Here is a 9,706-nt window from a genome sequence, read left to right on the forward strand (position 1 = left end):
AAAACAAGAAGCTGATTCTTTTAAAAAGTACATAAAATTGATACACCATTAGCAAGATTAACCAAAAAAATAAGAGAGAAGATCCAAATACGCTCAATTGGAAGTGAAACGGGAGATATTACAACCAATACCACAGAAATACAAAAGATCATTCAAAACTACTATGAACATTGTTACGTACACAAACTAGGAAACCTAGAAGCAACAGATAAACTCCTGGAAATATACAACCTTCCTAGATTTAAACCAAGAAGAAATAGAAACTCTGAACAGACCAATAACAATAGCAAGATTGAAACACTAATTTTAAAAATTGCCAATAAAAACAGTCCAGGATCAGATGAATTCACAGCTGCATTATATCAGACATTCAAAGAATTGGTATCAATTCTACTGAAATTATTTCAAAAGATAGAGAAAGAAGGAATCCTTCCTAAACTATTCTATGAAACCATTCTCACCCTAATACCAAAACCAGGAAAGCACATAACAAAAAGAGAAAATTACAGATCAACATCCCTGATGAACATAGATGCAAAAATCCTCAACAAAATACTAGCTAACTGAATTGAACAGCATATCAAAAAGATAATCCACCATAACCCAGTAGAATTCATACCAGGGATGCAGAGTTGGTTTACACAAGTCAATAAATGCAATTCATTACACAAACAGAATTAAAAACAAAAATCATATGATCATCTCAATAGATGCACAAAAAGCATTTGACAAAATCCAGTATTGCTTTATGATTAAAACTCTCAGCAAAATCAGCATAAAAGGGGCATACTTTAAGGTAATAAACAAACATCTATGACAAATTCACAACCAACATTACACTGAATGGGGAAAAGTTGAAAGCATTCCTCCTGAGAACTGGAACAAGACAAGGATGCCCACTTTCACCAGTTCTGTTCAAAATAATACTGGAAGTCCTAGTCAGAACAAACAGACAAGAGAAAGAAATAAATAGCATCTAAATTGGTAAACAGGAAGTAAAACTGTCACTGTTGGCCAATGGTGTGATTGTATACCTCAAAAACCCTAAAAACTCATCTGAAAAGCTCCTAGATCTGATAAATGAATTCAGTAAAGTTTCAGGATACAAAATCAATGTACACAAATCAGTAGCATTGCTATACACTAACAGCAACTAAGCTGAGAATCAAATAAAGTACTTAATCCCTTTTACAACAGCTGCAATAAAATAAAATAAAATAAAATACTTAAGAATATACCTAACCAAACAGGTGAGAGATATCTACAAGGAAAACTACAAAACACTGCTAAAAGAAGTCATGCATGACCCAAAACATCTCATGCTTATGGATGGGTAAAATCAATGTTGTGAAAATGACCATACTGCCAAAAGCAATCTACAAAGTCAATGCAATTCCTATCAAAATACCATCATCACTATTCACAGAACTAGAAAAAACAATCCTGAAATTCATGTGGAACCAAAAAAGAGCCTGCACAGCTAAAGAAAGACTAAGCACAAAGAACAAATCTGGAGGCATCACATTACCCAACCTCAAACTTCACTACAAGGCTATTGTTACCAAAACAGCACGGTACTGGTATAAAAACAGGCATGTAGACCAATGGAACAGAATAGAGAACCTAGAAATCAAGTCAAATACTTACAACCAACTGGTATTTGACAAAACAAACAAAAACATAAAGTGGGGAAAGGACACCCTATTCAACAAATGGTGCTTGCATAATTGGAAAGCCATAGGTAGAAGAATGAAGTTGAATCTTCATCTCTCACCTTACACAAAAATCGACTCAAGATAGATGAAAGACATAAATCTAAGACCTGAAACCATAAAAATTCTAGAAGATAACATCAGAAAAACTCTCGTAGACATTGGCTTAAGCAAAGAGTTCATGACAAAGAACGGAAAAGCAAATGCAACAAAAACAAAGATAAATAGATGGAACCTAATTAAGCTAAAAAGCTTCTGCATAGCAAAAGAAATAATCAGCAGAGTAAACAGACAACCCATAGAGTGGTAGAAAATCTTTGCAAACTATGCATATGACAAAGAGATAATATCCAGAATCTATAAGGAACTCAAACAAATCAGCAAGAAAAAAAAAAAACAAATAATTTCATCAAAAACTGGGTAAGGACGTGAATAGAAAATTCTCAAAAGAATATATGCAAATGGCCAATAAACATATGAAAAACATGCTCAACATCAGTAATTATCAGGGAAATGCAAATCAAAACCCCAATGTGATACCATCTTACTCCTGCAAGAATGGCCATATTAAAAAATAATAGATGTTGCCATGGATATGGTGAAAAGGAAACACACTACTGGTGGGACTGTAAACTAGTACAACCACTATGGACAATAGTGGGTAGAGATTCCTTACACAACTAAAAGTAGATCCACCATTTGATCCAGGAATCCCACTACTGGCTATCTACCCAGAGGCAAAGAATTCACTACATGAAAAAGACGCTTGCACATGCATGTTTATAGCAGCACAATTCGCAATTGCAAAAATATGGAAGCAGCCCAAATACACATCAATCAACATGTGGATAAAGAAAATGTGCGGCATATACATACCGTGGAATACTACTCAGTCATTAAAAGGAACAAAATAATGGTATTTGCAGCAACCTGGATGGAGTTGGAGACCATTATTTTAAGTGAAGTAACTCAGGAATGGAAAACCAAACATCATATTTCCTCACTTACAAGTAAGATCTAAGCCATGAGGATGCAAAGTTATTAAGAATCATATAATGAACTCTGAAACTTCAGGGGGAAGATTGGGATGGGGGTGAGGAGTAAGAGACTACACATTGGGTACAATGTACACTGCTCAGGTAACAGATGCACCAATATCTCAGAAATTGCCACTAAAGAATTTATCTGTGTAACCAAACACCCCCCGTTCTCCAAAAATTATTGAAATAATTATAATGACAAATAAATGTAATGTATGTTCTCGAATAAGCAGTAAATGTACATTCAAAAGATAGCAAAGGTTATATAAGGAGGGAAAAAAAGCAAACATTTCTTTCCTTCTCCTTTCTCCAGCCATCCCAACTGTCCCTGGAGGTAAATTTTGTCCCCACTTTCTCACACAGTCTTTCTTCCTGTGGTCTATGTGATTAATAACATACATGTATTCTTTTGTTTGATTTTTCCCATAATTAAATGGCAGCACACTCAATATGCTGTTCTATAAGATGCTTTTTTCACTTGACAAAACATCTTAGATGTCTTGTTGTATTTCTATCCATCTATCTATTTATAATTGCCTTACTCTTTTTAGTAGTTGCAGTGGGCTCTATTGTGGGGATACACTGTGTTCTCTATTGATGGACATTTACATTAGTTCCCCCCCTCCTTTTTTTTTTTTTTTTTTTTTTGCTAGTTCAATGATGCAGTAAATATCCTTGTACACGTATCAGTTGCTTTGCATATGTGCTAGCATGTTTGTAGGATAAATTACCTAGGAGCCAAACTGCCACATCAAAGTCGATGCACATTTTAAATGTTGTTAGCTATTGCCCAATTGCTCTTTACAGAGGCTGTCCCAATTTACACTTCCACCAGCCTCACCTTATTTAAATCCTCTGCAGAGCAATCACCACTTTCCAATATTGTCTGTTCATTGCTTTTCTCCCCCAGGGTGGAAACCATTTCATTGCTGCTGGGCTCCTGGGGCCTAGATCATTGTCTGGTAAGCGCTCAATAAATAGGCTTGGAATAAATGAACAGACAATTGAAAATGTACACAGTAAAAAGAACAAGAAGCTTGGCATACAAATGACATCAGGTTTAAATCCTGGGTCTGTCATAACTGCGTGGTCTTGGGGCAAATTACTTAACCATTCTAAGCTCCATTTCCTCATCTGGTAAACAGAGATAATAATAACTGCTACTTTGAAGACTTACTCTCAGGACCAAATAGGATCATAGCTGTGACAAGTGTTTTGTGACCATAGACAGTTCCAGCTCTGTGCAGTTACTAGGATCCTGGGCTGATGAGAAACCAGCTCCAGCTAAGAGGTAAATCCTAAATCAATGCGCCATTTAAACTTAGTGACGACACATGTTGAACCCCATAAACTTCCAGTGAAAGCTGTAGAAAGCGCAAGGATAATTTGGCAGGGCTTCTACTGGCTACTCCTTATTGAATAGAAGGTCGAATTGCCAGCAAATACTCCCTACGGAGAAGCAGATGTCTGGAGCCCGAGGCTTAAGGTCTATCAAAGAAATCAGGGCACACTAATTTTTCTAGAAGATTAAAAATAATGTCCATTTAAAGATACTCCTGATGGCTGGGGTGAGGTGGAACAGGAGTGAAAGAATGTGATCCGGCAAGGGTCAGGGGAGACACCTTTTCTCAGGGATGTAAGGGTAGTTCCCAAAGGTGGAGGACTTCCCCCGAGAGTGAGCAAATAAAAGGTTTAACAGCTCCTGCGGGAACTAGCCAGAACCAATTACAATTAGGACTAGCTTGGCTTAGCATGAAAAGTCTGGTAGAAAACTGCATGCTGAGAAATTGAGTGTCTTATTGGGGAGAAGGGCTGGCTGGTTTCCAGAAATCACCGGGCATAAGGCCACCCTAATGTCTCTGTTTTAGATTGTGATTGACCACTGAGTAGCTGCCCAAATTGAGATGCTCTGCTCAGTCCCCAGCCTGACAGAACAATTGGCCCACACTGCCCTGGAGGCTGCTGGGCAGGAGCTGGTAATTGACAGAGAACTCATTATGGAAGGACAGAGCCTCTAAGCAAGCTGGGAATCTGAACTGACAGGGCCCAAGGGCCTGGGAATCGGATCACTGGAAGAGACAGCCCAAGTGTTGTGTGTCCTGGACATACAGAGGAAAACAAAGTTTCAGAAATTGCTCAGCACTACAAGAGAGCTCTGGTATTGAAAGCCAGCTCTGATCCATTCTCCCTGTGGCTTTGGACATGCAACTGACCTCTGTGAGCCTCAGTGTTATCACCTCCAAAATAGAGATGGGAATAAATCTTTTTCTTGGAGTAAGAAATAAGGATGTTGTAACTATGACATTGATGATCATTATTATAACAACTAGCAGCTGTTTCACATCCTCCAGAGGTCAGAGACCATTTGAAGAGTGTTAAAAACGGGCCAGGCACAGTGGCTCATACCTGTAATCCCAGTGTTTTGGGAGGCCGAGGCAGGAGGGTCGCTTGAGTCCAGGAGTTTGACAACAGCCTGGGCAACATAGTGATAACCCTCCATCACTACAAAAAATCAGAAGGGTGTGGTGGTGCACACTGTAGTCCCAGCTACAAGGGAGGCTGAAGTGGCAAGATCACTTGAGCCCAGAAATTCAAGGTTGCATGAAGGAGTTCAAGGTTGCCATGATCACACCACTGCACTCCAGCCTGGGCAACAGAACAATATCCTCTCTCAAATAAAATAAAATAAAAAGAATATTAAAAATGCATTAACTATGTGATCCTCACAACAAGGCCTATGCTGTTATTCTCATTTTATAGATGAGGAAAGTAAAGAATAGAGATAAGATGTTGCCCTAGGTTAGATAGCTAGAAGCTGGCAACATTTGAATGTGAAGCTGAACATTCTGGCTCTGGAACTCATTCTGGTAAACATGTGCTCGCCAACCTGGATAAGAAGCACAAAAAGGAGAAGGGCCTCTGCAGCACCTGACAGAAAGGAGTGTTCAATAACAGTACGTTCTCCTTTCTCCCACCCCTCACACCCACCTAGGAGCATGCTAGACTATCTCTGACTGAAAAATCTGATGTGTGCCAACCCCATAGCTGAAAAAGGAACAAAGTCTTCTATATTCCCCTATAGGACTTTTAGAAAATCAAATGCTATAAATAGTCCAGTTCCCAAAAGACCGAGTCCTATTGTCCAAGATGTATAAAAACCTCCTGCTGTCATTAACCTCGAAAGACAAGAATGATTTGAATAAATTGAACCTGGGGAAAAGCAGTCTCCAGGTAGAGGAATCAGTGGGAATAGCTTTGAGGACTGAACATTCAAGGCGCAGATGAATAGTGTGACCTCAACAGAGGAAGCCACAATGCCAGGGCCTGGGGAAGGTTGGCAGGGGGAAGGTGGGGACCATGGCAATTCAGAAAGAGTGTAATGGATCATGACTATTACGCCAAAGGCTTTAGAATTTAGGGCATCCCAGAGGCTTACCTGTGCAATGAATCTGTCCTTTACACATCTGTCTTCCCACCTCAGTGTCACGTAGGGAACCCACACTCCATCCACTGGGTAGAATGGAGCCCATTACATATTGTATTACTTTGTTGTTGCTATTGTAACAGATTTACACAAACTTTGCAGCTTAAAGCAAAATAAATTGAATATCTTACAGCTCTGAAGGTCAGAAAGTTCAAAATGAAATTATGGGGCTGTAATCAAGGTATCAACAGGACTGAGTTCCTTCTGGGGCTCTAGGGGAGTGTGTGTTCCTTGCTTCTGCCAGCTTCCAGAGGCCGCTTGCATTTCCTGGCTTGTGGCTGCATCACTCCCAACACTGTTTCTGTTATCACATCCCCCTCTCCGACACTGCCACTCCAGCCTTCCTCTTGTAGAGACCACTGTGATTACATTGGGCTCACTCAAATAATCTAGGATAATTCCTCCATCTCAAGAGTCTTAATCACATCAGTGAAGTCCCTTTGCCATGTGAAATAACATATTCAGAGGTTCCCAGAATTAGGACATGGACATCTTTGTGGGGGACATTATTTGGTCTACCACATCTCTATTCAACAATGTTAACCTCAAGAAAGTAATCTAATATCCTTGTGCTCCAGTTTCCTCATCTGTGCAGTGGACGAGAGAAACTGAGGAAATGAGGAAGTCACTGAGAATCCCTGAAACTTTCAGCGTGAGGGAGAAGTCTGGGTTTTTATCTCTCCATGGGTTAATTGTTTAAATTCTAAATGATGGTCAGGTGTGGTGGCCGAAGTGCTCCCAGCGCTTTACTTTGGGAGGATGGGGCAGGAGAATCGCTTGAGCCCAGGAGACCAGCCTGGGCACCATTGTGACACCTCGTCTCTACAGAACATTTTAAAACGTTACCCAGGAATGGTAGTGTGTGTCTGTAGTCCCAGCTACTCAGAAGGCTAAGGTGGGAAGATTGCTTGAGCCCAGGAGGTAGAGGCTGCATGAGCTGTGATCACACCACTGCATTCCAGTCTGGGCAACAGAGTGAGACCCTGTCTCAAAGAAAAAGCAAATAAATAAATATTAAACGATGGCTCCACACAGCCAGAAGGCTTGGATCCACACCAAGAGAGGGCACAAAAGATGTGCTCATTTCTTGTATCCTCCACAAGGCCCAAGCCAAGAGCTGAGCTCACACAGTCATCCCCTTAGAGGTTCTTTTCTCTGGGCTTGTTTTGATCCTTCGTTGCAGAGCATGTTCTTGTGCAGTCAACTGTGCACCCAGAACAGGGGGCCAGGCAGGAGGCCTTGTTTACCCCAGGGCTTGGCACAATGTCAGGTGCAAAAATCACTCACCTCAGCTGGATGTTTTACAGTTTGGTGACACCCCTCCCACCCTCAACATGTCCAGAGAGCTAAAAGAAGTTAACCACGAAACAGATTGCAGTAGAAGGCAGTGCTCGACTGGTTGCTGAGTCTCCAGGGACTTGCACAGCACACTGCATGCACTTGAGAAAGGAGGGAAGATTGGTTCTAAGGCCACCCAGGGAACTTCTCTCGGTACCTCCCTATGGAGCCCTATGGGCTGCCCCAGGCTCCCCCAGCCCTGAGAGATAGTCATTGTCTAAGCGGAAGCTCTAAAGCTATCTGTGTTCCCCAGAACTATCTTACCCTGCTCTGTGGCTCAGAGATCCTGCAGTAAAGATCCTGGATGTGATAGGTGGTTTCAATGAGGTCTCTTCTCACCATCCCCCAGCTGGGCGTAGCAGGCCACTGTCACCTGAGACCTCAGTCAGTGTTCTCACAGACCCAGGATAGCCAGCAGAGCACGTGGTCTCACTTAAGCCCCTATTATGGGTCTTGCATGTGACACTCCCAGGATCCCGCCTGGTATTAGTTGGCATTACTGGAGTCTCTCAGGCCACAACTCTGGTACTCAGAAAGGCTCTGTACATCTCCCCTGGCTTCTCGCCCCGCAGCTGGGCTCTTCCCACCACATCTAAGGGAAAGGAAAGAGGCAACTGCTACCAAGAGGCAGCCCTTTGGTTGCACATAATGAGAACATTCTAGAGCTTGAATTAGCATCTTACTGAACCCCCAGTGCTCCTTTGGGGCACCCACCCAGCTGGCCATAGGTTTAGAAAGAGACACCACTCTCCGTCTGGGCAGCTGAGGTCCTACTCTTTTCAAGGCTTAGAAACTTGAGGGAGGCGGCCCGCAATTTGCCGAGGCTGCTGACAAGCCTGCAGAGTGGAGCACAACTGTGAAAATGCTGTGGCCACAAATGCAGGAGTCAGTACCCAACAATGACAACAAATCACCCCCTGGGGCCCTCCACCTCCAAACATCAAATAGCATAATGGCCTTGCTGCTAAGCCCATCAGTGTCCAAAGAGGCTCAACGCACTCCATTCTACCCATGCTGTTCATTGGAAATGTGGATGCAGCCATAGACAAGGAATGTGGAGGTTTCCTGAAAGCTGCCCCACCAAGCTATGCATGACAAAGACTCTTTCAAACAGCCTTCCTCCACAGCAGGGATGTCCTGGCCCATCTAAGCTGTTTTTTGTTTGTTTGTTTGTTTTAATAGTATCAGGCTAAATTTTAAAAACAGAAATATTAATTAATCTATTTGTAATTAATTGTAATTAATTTTTAAAACAAATACATATTTGAAACAGATATACGTGGTACATGGTTGAAACCCCAGCATTCAGGCATTTCAACATATCTATGAAAAGAGTCAAACTGTGATATATTTGAAGAGCTTTCTTCTGAGCCAGATATGAGTGACTATGGTCCATGACACAGCCCCAGGAGATCCTGAGAACATGTGCCCAAGGTAGTCAGGCAACAGCTTGGTTTTATACATGCTGGGGAGACATAAATCAATACATGTAAGATGCACATTGGTTTGGTCTGGAAAGGCAGGACAACTTGAAGGAGGTGAGGCAATTGGGTGAAAGGGTTAAGTTATTATCTAAAGACCTGGAATCCATAGAAGGGAGAGTCTGGGTCAAGTAAGGGATTGTAGAGTCCAAGGTTCTTATTTTGCAGATGAAACCTCCAAGTAGCGGGGTACAGAGAGAACAGATGGTAAATGTTTCTCATCAGATTTTAAAAGGTGCCAGACTCAGTTAATTCTCTCCTGGATAAGCGAAAAGACCTGGAAACAGAAGGGGATTCTCCGTAGAATGTAGATTTTCTCCTCAAGGGACAGTTTCACAGATCATTTCAAAATATGCGAAAGAGGCCAGGCACGGTGGCTCACACCTGTAATCCCAGCACTTTGGGAGGCTAAGGCTGAAGTATCTCATGAACACAGGAGTTTGAGACCAGCCTGGCCAACATGGCAAAACCTCTTCTCTACTAAAAATACAAAAATTAGCCAGGCGTGGTGGTGCACACCTCTGATCCCCGCTACCTGGGAGACTGAGGCAGGAGAATCACTTGAACCTGGGAAGCAGAGGTTGCAGTGAGCCAAGATCCTGCCACTGCACTACAGCCTGGGCGACAGAGCAAGTATCTGTCTCATAAAAA

At 42.0% G+C, this 9,706-nt stretch overlaps 1 long non-coding RNA gene across 1 annotated transcript; it reads left to right on the top strand.

Annotated features, from left to right (window-relative positions):
• Window positions 1-3,660: 3,660 nt before the first annotated feature.
• On the top strand, window positions 3,661-5,455 carry LOC104675664. The gene is made up of 3 exons (XR_749810.1): window positions 3,661-3,714; window positions 3,898-4,043; window positions 4,621-5,455. It is a non-coding gene; the product is annotated as an uncharacterized LOC104675664 (long non-coding RNA).
• The last annotated feature ends 4,251 nt before the right edge of the window (window positions 5,456-9,706 follow it).

The sequence above is a fragment of the Rhinopithecus roxellana genome, chromosome 9, assembly GCF_007565055.1.
Source record: "Rhinopithecus roxellana isolate Shanxi Qingling chromosome 9, ASM756505v1, whole genome shotgun sequence".
Classification (NCBI taxonomy): Eukaryota; Metazoa; Chordata; class Mammalia; order Primates; family Cercopithecidae; genus Rhinopithecus; species Rhinopithecus roxellana.